General features: G+C 35.1%; 1 protein-coding gene across 11 annotated transcripts in view; it reads left to right on the forward strand.

Annotated features, from left to right (window-relative positions):
• The window catches only part of PDE4D (phosphodiesterase 4D), a 693,804-nt gene that overhangs the window by 400,569 nt on the left and 276,492 nt on the right, over positions 1-16,743 (forward strand). Inside the window, exon 1 of one of the 11 annotated variants that reach the window (XM_039320145.1) lies at positions 11,564-11,621. The exons of the other annotated variants lie outside the window; for them this stretch is intronic. The gene's annotated coding sequence lies outside the window, so the exon portion shown is untranslated. Of the gene's footprint in view, positions 1-11,563; positions 11,622-16,743 lie in introns of those variants that run through there. 11 annotated transcript variants of the gene reach the window in all.

Here is a 16,743-nt window from a genome sequence, read left to right on the forward strand (position 1 = left end):
GTAGAGTCAAGTGGAATCTGAAATTCTCGCCTAGCAATACAGAACTAAAGCCCTGTTTTCCCTCAGCCCTCTCCCCATGGTATGTAGCGTAGCTAATCTAGCACTGCCATGATGCTATGAGAAACTCTGAGGTATTTGGCTGGTAAAATTCCACACTGAGGGCAAACGGCCTTGAAGATGCCAGAGTGCCAGAGTGCCATTAACTGGATAAGCTGCTCTGTTCTTCAACCAATTTCCCCCTCCCAATTTCCCATCATAAAAGTATAAAGCAAACTGACCATTTGTTCCTTCCTTGTTCCCCTTCCTTCCCCCACTGATGAGAGGACTCCGTTTAAAGCCAAAGCTGGTAGATTTGACATTAAGCACTTTAAAAATGTTAAAAACAACAAAAATTGGTGCCACGTCATACAGTCCCTTATCACAGCACTTGGGGGAGAAGTCAGGTCTTCAAAGCTTTACAGAAGAAGGATACAAGCCTACCAAACTTCAAGGGGCAGAGTGCTTCATAGAGCAGGGACTGCCACATTACAATAAATTTTAGATTGGGCACGCTTCCTAACTGTCATTAAATGGCAATATCTGGAGGAAGAGAGTAAGAGTGTGCCTACCCTATCTGATTTGTTAGGTCAGGTAGATGTTCTTAAGGAAAGGGGGTCCTGCAGATAACCTAGCCCTATGCCATATGGCTTTAAAAGTTATGCCCAGCATCTTGGATTGCACCCACAAAGAAACTGGGAGCCAGCACAGCGAGCACAATACAAAGATATTACATGGTCAAACCGATGAGCCTCTATTATTGTGTGTGCTGCTATATTATATTATGGGCCAGTTAAAGATTCCTGGTTCTCTTCAAGGACAGCTCCATGTAGAGTGCATTGCAGTAATCCAAACAGGAGGTGACCAAGGCATGAATGACTGTGAACAAAGCCTCTGGGTCCAGGAAAGTGTGCAATTGGTGCATTAGATGAATCTGCATACCTCCAACTCCAGCAGTGGTTGCCACCTGCTCCTCGAGCAGGAGCCGTGAATCTAAGAGGACCCCAAATTGTTCCTCAGTTCACTCATGGAAAGGGCCACCCTATCCGGAGTCAAAGATGAAGTATCCTCTGGGCTTGGGGAGCCAAAATCTCATCTTGCTAGGGTTGAATTGAAACCGATTCTTCCCCATCCAGACCCTTACATCAGCTGCATCATAATGTCATAATGCAAATGATGATCGTATGTTGTTTATGTTAATTGAACAATGTCATCAGTATGCAATCATTTGCCCCTTCCTCTTGACCCCAGTGGTCATTAGCTGAAGGCTATTTCAGCAAAGTGATATGTTAGAGCTTTGGATTCACAGAAATAAGTCTGTAGGAGATAAAATAACCAAGAGGTTATTGAGTCCTGACTTAGGCCATCATAAAACAGACATAGATTTCTGTTCACCATGATTCAAGTTAGTTATAAATATTTCCATGCAGATTTTTCAGATGAGACTTGGTAAATAGGAGATATAATCCCAAGGCTGAACAGAAATCTTAATATCCTTCAAGCAGTCTTTATGAAGGTCATTGCCCCAATATGTTGAGATTTTTTCTGAATGTAGTGAAATCCATATCAATAGCAGGAACTTGAAGATTAATTTTTCTTTTTTGTTCATTTTCATCCAAATATCTTTTTAACATTAACCAAAGGCCAAATGGTTTAGCATTCAAGAACTGCACGAAAGAGAAAGAAAACAAAAATAATGCCATGATTTTCTATTTTATTCAGAAAACAAGTATGTGTTTAGATCACCAACAATTCAACAATTTATGAGTCAACTGCTGTTGGATAAACATCATTCCTGTTTGCTGATCCCAAAAGTATAGCACAATTTCTTTCTTGGAGCTTTTATTTATTGCCATACAGTACGTATAAGTCACGCTTCTTGCTAAAGGCATGGAAGATATGTGTGTGCGAATACCTATTTATGACATTTGCAACTGAGGAATAAAACTGAATATAAAATATAATGTAAACATATTACAGATTTCCTAGGAAATGGTCACTTTCTCCACAGCTTTACATGCATCTAGAAATTAAAAAAAAGGGAGGGATTAGGTTTGGACAAAAAAAGACATGCCTTGATATTATTGAAGTTGCAGTACCCTGCCTTAAACTGAGATTAGGAGATAGCAAACTAAGACTATAGTTCTATACCATTTACTGGGATAATACCCTTGCCCTTCAACTCAGGTGAATGGCACACCAATAAGCAATAACTGATCTCAAAAGCTAAATTGTGTTAATCTTCATTCATATTTTGTTTGCAGACTACAAAGAAATACAAGGCCTGTAATGTAGTCTAGAAAATTCAAAAAAATATTAACAGAAGATAATAGAGAAATATTCTGTATTTTTGACAAACTATATGAATGTCACTAAGAGTTGAGATTGACTCCAATGAGACTTACCCATTAACTCTTATGGAACTTAATAGGACTAAGTTTTGAATATAAACACACAGCATTTTAATTGTTTTAAGTGTGGACAACATGAGGTCCAGACTTCCAAATTGGAGTTCTCTCCACCATGCTGCCAGTTTTCAACAGCAAGGTCCTCAGGAATTGGTTTGTGATTCCCACATTTTTCTGGTAAATCCCTGAAAAATATAACCTTATCCCTTACATGATCAGATATATTGTTGTTCATTCAGTGGTAACTTGCTCAGATTACTATAATTTCTCTGTATAGAGTTTTGGGCTCTAAGTGGTTTGTGCTACTCATAGACACACCTTGTGGTAGAATTTGAATTCTAGAATACTCTTGCTGTTAAAATTTTCAAGGCACTTGGTCATTTTTAGGTGCCATTTGAAGCCTCTGTATGAATTTTTGATGAATGGTTTTTGTTTGTCTTTTGTGGCTGAATTTGTATGCAGTAATTCAGTGTGGCCCTCCATTTCTCCAAAACATTACAGTTCCACCAGAAGGCTGCTTTAAATGGTAAGTGGATCTTCAAAATTATTTGAAGAAAGTACTCTTCTAAGAATGTCACTCTATGAGAAAAAATGGGCAGCCTTCAAGTTTGATGGATGATGGATGATAGAGCAGCCAGCATGGGGAATTCTGGGAGTTGAACTCCACAAGTCTTAAAGTTGCCAAGTTGGAGACCCCTGTGATAGATGATAGGTAGGTAGGTAGGTAGGTAGGTAAGTAGACAGACAGACAGACAGACAGATACAGGGCTTTTTTTCTCCTAGAACGCCCAGAACGGAGTTCCGGCACCTTTTTTGGATGGAACCTTATAGAGTAGGCAAGGTGGATTGTATGACATATGTGAGTTCTGGCACCTTTTTTTTTTAAAAAAAAAAAAAAGCACTGGATAGATAGATAGAGCAAACTGCTGGAAGATGTCATTTAGCAACATTTTCATTACAAGTTTCTCAGCACTGTGTTGGCTAGCACTACATAGGTTTCAATTTTACTGAAGGCTACTAGGACAGAAAAACAAAGAAAAGGTGATCTCCCATGCTTTAAACGTATGAAACTGAGAAGCTATTCCATAGTAGTCATTTTTCTCAAGGAGTTTAAGGTAACTCTGTGCATGAATGTTATCTGGACATAAGTGCATAGGAATAAATTTTTAAAAAATCAAATATTATAAAGCAGTATGATATGTATGTAGTTGTGATAAAAAACATGTTTTTTTTTTATCACAACTAGTATAGAATAAAATAGCTCAGGAGGCCTCAAAGATTTCTAAAATAAATACCTTTTGCCATTAGAAAGTAATCCTCAAAAAGTCGAGTGCATTTCTTTGGAAAAGAATTGCAGAGCCTTGCTATCATGATAGAAAAGACCTGTCCTGACTCATCCATTCTATTATACTTCAAATGGTAATGGGTCATAAAGTAGAAAGATGAAAATAGAACTGGAACTTCTTTTCTTTCTTTCTTGCATATGAAAATATATTAAATTGTCTTCTAAAAGCTTCCTCTATACCAATTCTGAATGATACATTCATCCATTGTCTATACTTATTGGTACAACTTTCCCCAGCTTTCAGATATAAATCTTCTATATTCTTCACAGTAATGGCAAAGGAAGGACGAGGGATGATTTGTCTGCATTGCCACTGAACAACAGTTCTACTAAAAAAGGGTTTCATATTATATGGAAGTTTTTTCTGAACAGCTTATACTAACAACAAAGGTTGAAATTTTATACCCATTTACTTGGAAACAATTCTTCTTTAATTAATTCTGCTTGCTACTTGGGTATAGAATTGTACTATGAAAAATGATAGATATGCATTAATTACAACATTCAATTTGGAAATTCATCTAGCAAATTTGAGCAATATGCTTCTGCTTTAGAGAATTTGGAGATTCCACAGCTGAGCTCAGAGTCCAGAACTGAATCTCAGTTCAGGAATTCAAATCTTTTATAAACACAAGTGGTTAAAACATTTCTATAACCTGAAATGAATAAAATATTGAGGAATTTTGATCTCAGAGATGAAACATATAAAGTTCCAGACAATGTGCTTGGTTGTCTGGTTAGTTGCCTTGATATTTTGGAAAAAAAAGTATAGTAATGTTCATATGTTTCAACATTTCTTAATGAAATTAAGTTGTTTATTTGAAGGAATCAAGTCTGTGAAATCCCATATGAATAATTTACTTATTTTTAGAAAAATGGTCTTTGTTTTGGGGGGAATTTTCAAAAGAGGATGTACTTATCCTGTGCTTTTTTGTAGACAATTGTTATAAAAATAACTTCTAGATCTTGCTGCATTTCAAAATTTTTGTGAGTGGGGATTCTTCAAATTGAGTATTCCTCTTGTTTTCCTGTGCCTCTGGGATGTTTGTTTTGTTTAAATCTCCTGTGAAGCTTTTTTGGTGGAATCAATAAAAATGGCCATGTATCGATAGCTCAAGATATCTTTGTACTCCACTCATTAACATTGCAGTCACAAAAGTACAATCATAGTGGGGTCATCTTCTGACAAAAGCAGAAGATCCGGAATTTTCCAAGCAAAGAAACATGAAGTGTTAGCCCCTCTCAGCTTGCATAATATTCTTTCAATAGTTTGTTCCTGGGGGGAAAAAAAGAATTAACAAGGAATACTGACTTCAGCATTCTGCCTCCAAACACTATGATTAAAGAGTCCTGATAAAATAATTGATCATGATTAGAAGATGGATCATACTCAGTAAGCTACAACTCTTCCTCTTTTTCTCCTGTAATTTCCGTATCATGCTGTGATGAACTGTATGATTTTTTTGGTAGATGAACTTTCTGACCATATTCATAAAGATGCTTAACCAGTTCAGTTAAAAATCTAACTGCTCTGTTTACAAAATATCTGAAACTTAATTAGACTACTCTTTTATGTCTATACTTCTCTAAATCCCAAAAGGCTAACAAAGCTTTGGAAATCTCAGTTGTATATTTGTTCTGCTTAAGAAGAGCCTTGCTTAATTTCTAGAATCCCAAATCTACCCATGGAGCCATATAATTGCTAGATCTGTTGTGCACCTAAACCCCAGAGCTACAATATCATGAGGTTCCATCAGAACTAACAAGGTGGAGGAAAGGCATGTGATATTGTTATACAAGTTATTATCCCTGAGTGTGGAGATGGGTCCTTATCATTCAGTCCTTATCTGTTTAAATCAGAGTTTTGTGCTATTAGAAATTGAATGCAGGCCAGCTCTAGTTATTTGTTTCATTTAAGGACCCTTTACAAAAAAATTTGCATGTAGCCATTGAAAGGGAAAATATATATTTTTTAATATTGAGTTCTAATATTGTTGTTACTACCTAGCCCAAAGTTTGGGCTGCATTCAAGATTTTCTTTGACATATTGTAAGCCTTAAAGCTGAATATGAAAGAAACATTTCCTTGATGTTCTGCTAAAAATGAATCTAAAGTGGAAGTAAAATTTAACAATAGGTCATTTAAAAAGGAGAATTTACTTAGTTTCACAAAATTGAAATAATAGCCTGAATATTATCAGCTGCAGCTCTGGATCCTTTGTATGAAGTTCTCTCCAGATCAGTGGTTTGTTCAGTATGAAAAAAATGCTACATATTATTATGTAGTCAGAAATTTATGTCTCTTTTTCTTTTTAAAGTAGGAAATTGCAAAGTCGAACATAGTTTAAATCTAAGGCAACTTTGTGGGCCCATGGATTTTATTTTAAAAGGAAAATGCTTTGGCTTTGAGGGCTAAAGGATTGGGATAGGACATTTTAGAAAACAAAATGGACCCTTAGAGAAGTTAACATTTAGATCTTTATGTTAGTAAAAAATCATGCCACCAAAAATTGACCATTTTGATGCCAAATTTCAAGAGTGTAATTTGGGGTTCTTACAAAAGCCACAAAATGAAAGCTGTAGTTGCCCAAGACTATTTTAAAGAGAACCATTACCTTCAAAAATAAAATAACTTTATTTTTTTCTAGCTCCCATTTTCTAGTTTTCTCCTCCAAACATAGACTTGTATACTGTGGTCACTAAATATACTCAGTATTCATTAGACTACATTGTCAATTTTCCTCTGGCTTCAGGTTTTTCTTCTGAACTGTTTCTCCCACTTTGGCAAATTATCTGCTGGTGCAGTTTGCAAAGGATGGTTGGCCCATAAAAATTTCTTACACAGGGCATGAATTAACTGTTATCATGAAGGAATCTGAGTTCCTGATGGAAAGTGTAGCATGTGGGTATAGCATATAATTTCATAAGATTACATTAATAATAATTGCCATGCTAAAAACAATAGCAAATGGATAATGCTTTGCATTTTTATATCTGTGCACTTATAAATGTGAAAACGTTTTTGATCAAAGGCTGCTTTGAATGGCATCTGGGGGCCCTACTGCATAATCAGTGTAAAGCCAGGACAAAGACATGGGTAAAACCAAAGCAAAAAACAGTTTGATTAAATTAAAATTAATGCAGCTAATTAATGCAGCATTCATTTAATTATTTCCTCATTCTGTCAAGACAATTACAGTTTGCTGGAAACTTTTAAACATTGTCTACAAGCACACCCAACTGTTTTAGTAGGGAAACCTTAATTTGATATAATACTGCTTTTTTCAACCTCAAATTCTCCTGTTGTGTGGAATTGTAGTTCCCTTTATTTCCAGCAAAGGTCTGACTTGTAGTTCATAAAACTGAAGCCTAACATACCTAAACAGAACCAAATTGCAGGAGATTGATATAATGGTGTTATGCAGAGGTCTTCAAACTCACTGGTTGAGGAATTCTGGGAGTTGAAGTCCATGAGTCATAAAAGGGCTGAGTTTGAAGACCCCTGGTATTGTGGCACTACCAATGTAATGGCATAATTGCTTTTTAACAGTAATTGTGTTATCTGTAATGTCACGTTTCAGCTGAAGGCAACCGTAAGTCTTGTTTCTCCAGATTCTCAATATCCTCATTCTAGAGTTTATTAAGCTCTTGGACATGATTAAGCACATATGGATGCTTCACTGCTGAAAAGGATGAAACCTATGTTTCCTATTGTACAAATATAGTGGCATTCTGTGGATAATTGGCATGTGATCTAGAATGGCTCTCTTCCTGAGTGGTGGTAAGTGGTGGGAATTTGAGGCTCTACAAGTTAGGAGTCTGAATTCAGATGTGATACCCTGGTAAACAGCTATAAATCTGAAGTCCAAGGTGAAATGAGATCCCTGGTGATAGCTGATGGTGAGTAGGAGAGTTTCAGTGACTTCTGCAGTGAGACTTAACCAAAATGGGTAGACATCAGTAATCTCAATCCTAACAGGAAATTATATGTACCTGGCCAAAAGTATCTTAAGTGATGGAGACTCCAGTGAACTTTCCTGTGGTGGCAAAATCTACATGAAATTATTGTATGTCAGAATTATTCTGAGTCTGTAGAAAGACAGGAATGATAGAGTGCTGATACAGGCAAGAAAGAAGCCAACTGCAACAAAAAGTCTGCCTATTGCAGCATATGACAGCATATATATATATATAAATAACAGTACTCCATGTTTTAAACTCTTGGCTTTTCCTCCCTCCTTTCTGAGTTAATGCATAATTTTTCATTGTCATCTAGGTCCTAGGAAGCAGCTAAGATTAGCTGATGTAACAATACTTTCTAGTCTGGAATCCATTGGTTTCAGCTATGCCAATTTCATGCATAATGACTAAAATGCAAGAATGTTTAGAAAAAATGGGTGTTAGGTAGGGACCACGGTGCATAATGTATCAAGCCCAAAACTGGAGCAAGAATGTTAATTCATAATTGATAAGAATTTAATTATTTAAGTGAGAGAGTGCAACGGTTTTTCATTGCTCTTTTTCAGGGCCAAGTAATCTGAAAATGCTTAAAATGGAATTTGTGTGTAATCTGCAGTCATTGTGACTCAAAATCAGCTGTGCTCTTCTCATTATAATTTGCATTAGTGACACTGATATTTATTGTTGAAGAGCCATTCTTGTGCCACAAGAGACTTTGATTATACTTCTACATATAATTTCATGGAAGATCGAGTTATCTCTCATTGAAAGAGGTTATAAGAATCCTTTACCATCAATATAGAGAAGAGGGAGAAATTATTCTTAGAACTGTTAAATAGCGTAGTAACAAGAAACTGCACCATTTTCCAGAGGTTTTGTGCAAACCTCTTTCCAAAAAAGAATGATACAGTAATTCCCCAAATACTAACAGTAAAACTTACAATTCTAGATATAGAAATGAAACTGTTTTCCTTACTACTATTCAAATTATAATTTCCATTTTATTACTTAGATATGAAAATAAATAAAATAAATCCACTGTTATATAATAAACTGTGGAGTTGCTGAAAGAAACATATCATCCTTATAACTGTATCTGAAATATTTGCCTTTCCACAATTGAAAGCCAAATAATATTTTGATCTCAGTTAGGAAGATAGTTTACCAAATACTCCTCTAAGAATTGAGTTTAATATACTGCATATACTTCAAATTCTGTTAATTATTCCTTTCCCATGTAGGGTTGATGTAATATTTCTGTGGTTTCCATGGGTATAATAGTTTTATATATCAGAAATGTGTATAAGTGTGTGTTTGTACTGTATGTGTGTGTGAGAGAGAGTCATTGAACTCTGAGTCATCCAGTGAAAGGGATGGTATGGAAAAGCTCAAACCATTGTTGGTCCTACATAGAATATAACAAATCAGGCTTTATGCCAATGATTTTGAACTACAAATCCCCAAACATTGGCCATGATAGCAGAAGCTTACAGGAATTACAGGGGAAAATATCTGCAGTACCAGGTAATTTGTCCAAATTTTAGGGAGATACATTTAAGTACAAGTTTATACCTTAATAGCTAAACAAAATATATTGAACTGTTGGCCCTATGTTTTTCATTTGTCAAAATGTATTGGATTGCCACATTTTTTATGTATTTCCCACTTCCTTGGAGAACTACCTTGAAACAGAATGGGATTTCTGAGAAGCAGAAGGATTCTATTGTTTGTCTCTGTGTGGGTAGAATCCAGTGAATCAGAAGATCCTGATAGACCTCCAAAAATCTTACTTTGTAGGACATGGCAATACAAGAAAACTACTATGATTGGACCCATCCCCAGGTTTATCTCTAGAAACATTTCAAAATTTGGGTTTATTCTGTAACAATCTGTAGTATTTCAGACAAAGAGGGATCCAGAGTCCATACTCAACATCTTGAGACTTGTGAAGATAAAGTATGCTCTGAATCACATTCCTAACACGTTGCCAAAAAGGAGGATCGAGCAACAAACTAGGATGCTTGGTGCTGACTTTCTGTGCTGAATAATTCTCTTGTTAACTTTCATTTAAATCTTTATTCAAAATAAACTGCTTCTGGTAAGGCTGGATACTCTAACCTCCCCCGCCCCCTTAATTGATGTTTCAAAAACAGAAGAGATTAGGACGAAGAAAGTATATCTTTACACACTTCAAAATATATATGCATGAAATTTGGTACCATAAAATGTGATGATTGACTACCTAAATATTATTAGCCATAATGTTATATGGTGCATCTAGTTCAGAAGTGTTAAGTGTCTGAGTACCAGTAACTAAGGAGCAACAATGGGAAGGTGGTAATTATCTTGATATCTGATTGAGAGTTTCCCCGGGGCATCTCAGAGAAAACAGACTGCTGGCCTGTTTCATTAGGGATCTTTTCAAGTTTTTATCTACTGTAGGTGTGCAAGACTCTAAGATTGGATTAGCAGCTATAATTCTTTTTATTGTGTATAGAAGATGTGAATAGTTCATACTGAGAAAAACTGCATTAAGTGTTTGTTTCTCAGTCATCAATTAAATGCCTAGAATTAGATGCCTAGTAGAATTAATAATAAAATATTATTTCTTTTCATATTCAGCAACTGATATGTACAGTTATGGAAACTGAAAAACATTGTATCACACTTGGCTGCTATATTTAATATCCACCTACCCATAGATGAGATCCAATAGTTTGGATTATTGTTAACATTAAAAATACATATTATAAATTTAATAAATATTTAGCCTTTGTTAAAATCTCCTAGAATTTCCCCTGGGCTCTTGTAATAAGAAACCATAGCTTCCTGCTTTTTATTCAGCTGGACACTCAAGGTATAATCTGCTGTCTGTTAATGAAGTATTAATTAAACCTAACAAATGTAGTGTAATATACTGGCATATTATTTTATTTTTTCTGACATCTAAATAGCTTTTGTATGTGGTTTTTATATTGTCAGCCAGGGATCTTCAAACCTGGCTCTCTTATGACTTGTGGACTTCAACTCCCAGCCAGCGTGCCTGGCGAGGAATTCTGGGAGTTGAAGTCCACAAATCATAAAATGGCCAAGTTTGAAGACACCTGTTGTCAGCAAACCTTGTATTGGATCTTTTGCTTTTCTTCTAGCTGTTCTAATATTGTTAACTTAGCAGCTAGTTGGATACCTGTTGACTTACTTCAACCTGCTCTTGTCTTATCCCATATCAATCCTGATATTTACACAGAGATTTCAAGTCTGTTACAAAGCTCCTGAAACCTTTTTTTAATATGCCAGGAACATACAGTACATTAGCAAAACTGGAGAATATAACATGTTTTCAAAGTTAATATTGTGTTAGTGATTCTAGTGCAAAACAATATAGGTAAGAATTTTTATGAGTTGCCAGAAAGCTGATTTGAAAATACAGTCAGTGTGGTTAATGGGCAGTTATTGGATTTGGATGGGTATTTATTGGATTTGGCACCAAACACTTTTATGATAAAGGAGAATGTGGCCCAATATGATGCTTTTCATAGTGGCTGGAAGATGGGAAGTTCAAAAGCAGGGTATGAAGGAAACAGATGTTGTTTATTCATAGCTTTGTGTGGGTTATCTTTTAGACTTCATGTTATTCTTCTGTAAGAGAAGTATACTGTATATTCCACCACAAACTAGGAAGAATGTGGGTTTGTTAATTTGTGTTGCTCTGATATTATTTGTAAAATGTTGCATAACATTTTAAATATAAAACTGTAAATTAACCTCCTCTACCCTCTTCCAGTGCCCTGGAGATCTATTTGATATAAATCCTATCATCCCAACAAAGATGGTGATTAATTGTTGGAATATATGAATATTTTGCAGTTTTAGGTAGGTAAGTGAGTCTTTATGTACTTTCTCCAACTAAGGAACATTCCCCAACATTCTGCATTAAAAACAACATCATTCAGTTAATTTGATAAAAATATATTAATACATCTCTCAACAAAATTGTTACATCTGACATGAGGATTCTATTTACAATAATTTAGTTCTGAGCAGTCCAAATCATATGCAAAGGTCTCATCTTTTATTGAACAATATTCAGTTAGTTATCCATTATCTCCATGGTTTCTCACATTTAATAGAAGTCAATTTAATCTCAATAAAAGTATTTTTCCCATGCAACCTTTTCAGATTACCAAGCAAGCAGTGACAACCAGGGAGTTTGCATTGTACTCAATAAAATATACAAAAAAAAAAAAAAATCACTTCCCTAATTGTTTAAACAATCTAAGATGAGATAGTAAAAAAAGAAGCTTCTTTCCCCAGAAAACAAAACATTTAGGGTGCTGGAAGTCAAATTTCAGACCACTATTATACATACTCCTGCTTTCAGTTGGGTTTTTCCACATTTTCCTACTCTAATGTCATTTCTTAGCTTATTTTAGATATTCTGTAAGAGCCGCTGTATAGGTTTTCCTGACCAACAGTATGTTTTCAGACTTGTTATACTAGTAAAACTGGTTAAGAAGGATGATTGTAGTGGGGGCAGAGGGACCATGAATATTTGTTGCTAAAAATATCAAAACAATCACTCCTCTTGAGAGCTTGTTAATGAAGATAAAGGAAAACTGCAGGTGATGATGGCTAGAGCTAAACTATGGTATTGTCAAAAGGGAGGTATAAAGCTGTACTATTTATAAAATATATGAGGACTTTTATAATGAGTCAGAGCAAGGATCTACTAGAGAGCAAGACTGTATCTAGTTCAACATCTGTTCTACTTTAAAGGAGTCAGTCCTCTATTTGAAGTTGTTTTTCAAGTTGTTTGCCCAACTCAAGGCTGTTTCAAAGATAAAGCACCTCAGAAGCTGATAGAGATCTTAAAACTGCCTACAGGTAGTTTAACCTTTGACACCAGCAGCAAAGCAGGCAGGCATATGTCATCTAGATAGTCTTTCTCACTACAATATAATACACTGTATTTTTATTTTATAAAACCCTTTTTACGACTGTATGAAGCTGAGCATTTACTGGCTGAATGCCTTCCTGACACCTATACAGAGTTCGCAAAAGACATTTTTTCTTTGCGCTCTAGGAGAGAAACATGCCGCTACTTAAGATTCAACTCTCAACCTTCTGAGTAAGTGGCAAATGTCTTCACCACTAGGACACCATGCCACTCTTTACACGTATTTATTTAAATTGCTGCGTTTATTTCTAAAAATGTAATTATTCCTGGAAATCCCAAGTTAGTGCTCATAGCCATCTATCTCCCTTTGGCCTTGCCTAATCCCATTATCTCTTCTACATTTTCACATATTTAAAGATTAATTTACACGGAATGAAAAAAGAAGTGGCATGTAGCAAAGAATGCAATATCCTTTCATGAAATTATTTTCATTCTCATTCAGTCCTTTAAATTTTATACAAGCTCCATTAGCATGCTTAGAAAATAAACAAGGTGAGTGTCTTCAGCCCAGTGGCTTGTTTCAAAGTATGCACCTGCCCATAAAATGTATGTACCTACCCATAAAAATGATGAATATCTTCAGGAGCTACATGGAAGCAATGGCTCTATCTCCCCCATTTGCCTTCTGATAATTTTTATTCCACTGTACGTTTCGCCCATGGCAATAATTTTCTTTGAATTATTCTGAAAATCATTTTTTCCTAGCCAAGGAACTCTGACTATAGATTATCACATATCAGCTTTATGCAAACATTTGTGCTTTTTTCTCATAATGCATTTCTTATATTTGTGTCAGTAGTTGCTCTAATAACTGCCAGAGATTTTACAAGGTCACATGCAGAAGTTTTTCCTGGATTGGAATATTTCATTATGCATGTTAGGGATTAGATTTTACACATTGATAAACATGTATTTTCATCTGTCCTTCATTTTTCATATTCTGAAGGGAGCAAAACCTCCTTTTCCAGAGAGGAACAAGGCTTTTAAATGGACAATCTGGTATTGTCTGTTTTAGTTTGCATGACATACAGCTCCAATCACTTCTAGCTAGTTGGCCAATGGCAAGGATTTATGGAGAACTGTAGTTCAAATCCCTTTGTGTTACGTATTGTTGCTTTGCAATGTAATTAGCTTCAGAGAAAGAGTTAATTCAGCAGTAAGGAAGAAATGTAGCTTTATGCCTTGTGATGAAGACCCCCCAAAATAATACAAGTGAAGCTTTTTAAATTTGGTGATATTTTGTATTTACTTAAAAAAACACAAAACTCTGCACACTATACTTAGTAATGGTTGGATAAACATATTAATTTGTTAAATATGGTTTATGGTTTATAAAGTATATTGGCTGCATTTCTAACAAAGCTACAAACATGTAAATTACATTCTAGCTTAACATATTCTGTGGACAGAGAAATAGGTTGTCTTTCCATACAATCAAAGCCCTGTATAATCTATCAATCATAAAAATAAGACATAACACAAACATGAAATTATTTATTAGTCATTGTATGCTTTAGCAACCAATGCAGTGCAGGCTGAAAAATTTGTGGATTATTTTGAAGGAATGACAGATTCCGCTAAAGAGATGTGTGCCTGATTTAAACTAAAATGGTTGGTGGAGCTTGTAATTAACTGTGATTAATAATTCTGCTTTGAAGAACAAAGGCGGACCTTATTTTGACAGTTTGGTGATAACCAATTATGTCAGAGAAAGTACAGGATAACTTGAAGGAAGAGACAAAGGAGACAATACAACCTTAGCCTTGATCAAGAACTATCACATCATGTTTGATATTGGACTCGAACACCGTGAACTGTTAAAAGAATGGCTATACATTTGCAAGAGTAAAAGAAAAATAATATCTAGAAGTTTAACTTGCAGAAAATGAAGTAGCACTAAAATCAAAATACCAGCTTTTGGTGAAACATTAGAAGAAAATTCTTACTGCAAATTTTTCACCAGCAAGATAAGCTTTCTCAGAATAATCATTTTCTTTTACAGGAGATACGCAAACAGAAAATAGATATATATGTCAAAATATGTATAACAGATCCTACATGAGCAGCCGGTTAGACTAACTGACTTCCTATTTTTCATCTAACATTATAGTTCTAAAATTACACATGAGCTGAACTACTGAGAATACATTGATTATATATGCTCGTGGACTCAGCCATCAAAGTTTATAAATTATGTTTTGTGGTATACACATGCTATATCAATCCAGCCATGATGGTTTATAAACCCTATGTAGCTTAGCATGTTATATGAATCTAGCAATTTGTGGCTTATTTAATAAACAATGGTGAAACAAAATAACACAACATGCAAATGTTAATGTTAAATCTAACAAAACTTCCATTGGGTGGAGGATGATATATTTCAACACATCTGGAAGACACCAGGATTAGAAAGTTTGGGTGGGGAGTTTAGTAAGGCAGAAATACTGAAAAAAGATAGGAGGAAATGGGCTAAATAAAAACAATGGGAGGGAGGGAAGAAATAGCTGAAGTATCCCAAGAAAAAGAAAATAAAGAGTTGAAATATCTTTTTGCTATATATACTGTACATGTCATTCTTGGTCTGCTATGAGGTTTTACCTTTGCTTGGTCTTTCTTTGCAAACCAAAACAATTACATCTCTTTCAACATGTGAATCAGAGCTCTCAACATGCCTCCATAGTATAGAGCCAAGATCTTGATCACTTGTCAGTAGTAAATGCTGAATGAAAAATACTATGGGAAGACAAATACCCACAGTTTTCTCAGGTAAAAGAATGATTTGTTCTATGGGAGCACAAACTGGAATGGATAGAACTTGGAATGGAATATCAGTGCTGCCTCATTCAAAAGTCAGCATGAAAAAAGGAAATATTAAATTATTAATTATTCAAATAATTAATACTGAACCTGTAAGTTCTGGATATGCATGAATATAAGCAATAAGGCTTGAAGAATATGGGGGATGAAAGGCCATATTTCAGAGAATTATAATTGCCCACTCTCATTAATTGTTTTACTCTGTAAGTTAATACAAAGAAAAGCAAATTACAAAACTCCTGTCTTTAAGAGTTTGCAACAAATTGCAATAGTGACAATTATGAGAAGAGATTAACACAAAGAAAGGGTTGTAGAAGCTAATTATTTTCCCTTCTGCTTCAGTAGGTCTATCCAAATCATATTTTTGCAGATTGGATATGAAGTATATTAGTGGGGGGTAAAATTGGCAGAAGCATTATAAGTTCTAAATTTTATTTTTTTCCTCCTAAGGCTGGAGAAAAATATTGAAGAATGCCCTTTTCAAAGCATGTTAGCATGAGCAAAGAACCACTACTTAAAGCACTGATTACAATCATAATTAGGACTGGAATTGTGATTGTAAGTTATTGTGGTTGTAAGTCAAGGCTCCATATTACCAGGCTTGATTTTACAATTGTTTTTATGATGATTGTTAAGCAAGTCACTGTAGTTGTCAGGTGAACCACAGGGTTATAAGTGCAAACCTCTATTATCAAATGGACTTTTTTGGTTGTAAAATGGCAAAAAAAGTTGCAAAATGTGATCATGTGACCATGGGATGCTGCAGCTAGATATAAATGTGAGCCAGTGATCACGTACCCCAAATGTGATCATGTAACCATGATGTAGTGCAGCAGTCATAACTCTTGAGCAGTCATTTATAAATACCTTTTTTTGAGTCCATCATAATTTCAAACAGTTGTCAAGCAACCAGTCGTAGGTCAAGACCTACCTATAAACATATCTTTTGAATGGCTCACATGTAGCTTCTGTTCTCCAAAACAACCAACCAACCAACCAAACAAACAGGAAAAGGCAGAGACTATCTTGGATGTTCTCTATAAAAAGCTAAATGAAAAACTCCAATATAGAAGGCACCTGGTTGGCAGTAGTACTTATGAGAAGGATCTGGATGTCCTGGTGGACTATAGATTAAGCATGTGCCAACAATATATTGCAGCTGCCAAAGGAGCCAATATAATCTCAGGTTGCAACAATAGAATTATAATGTTGAGAAGA

Source organism: Crotalus tigris, unplaced genomic scaffold (assembly GCF_016545835.1).
Source record: "Crotalus tigris isolate CLP2741 ecotype Arizona unplaced genomic scaffold, ASM1654583v1 scf7180000017604.1628558, whole genome shotgun sequence".
In the NCBI taxonomy this organism is placed as follows: Eukaryota; Metazoa; Chordata; class Lepidosauria; order Squamata; family Viperidae; genus Crotalus; species Crotalus tigris.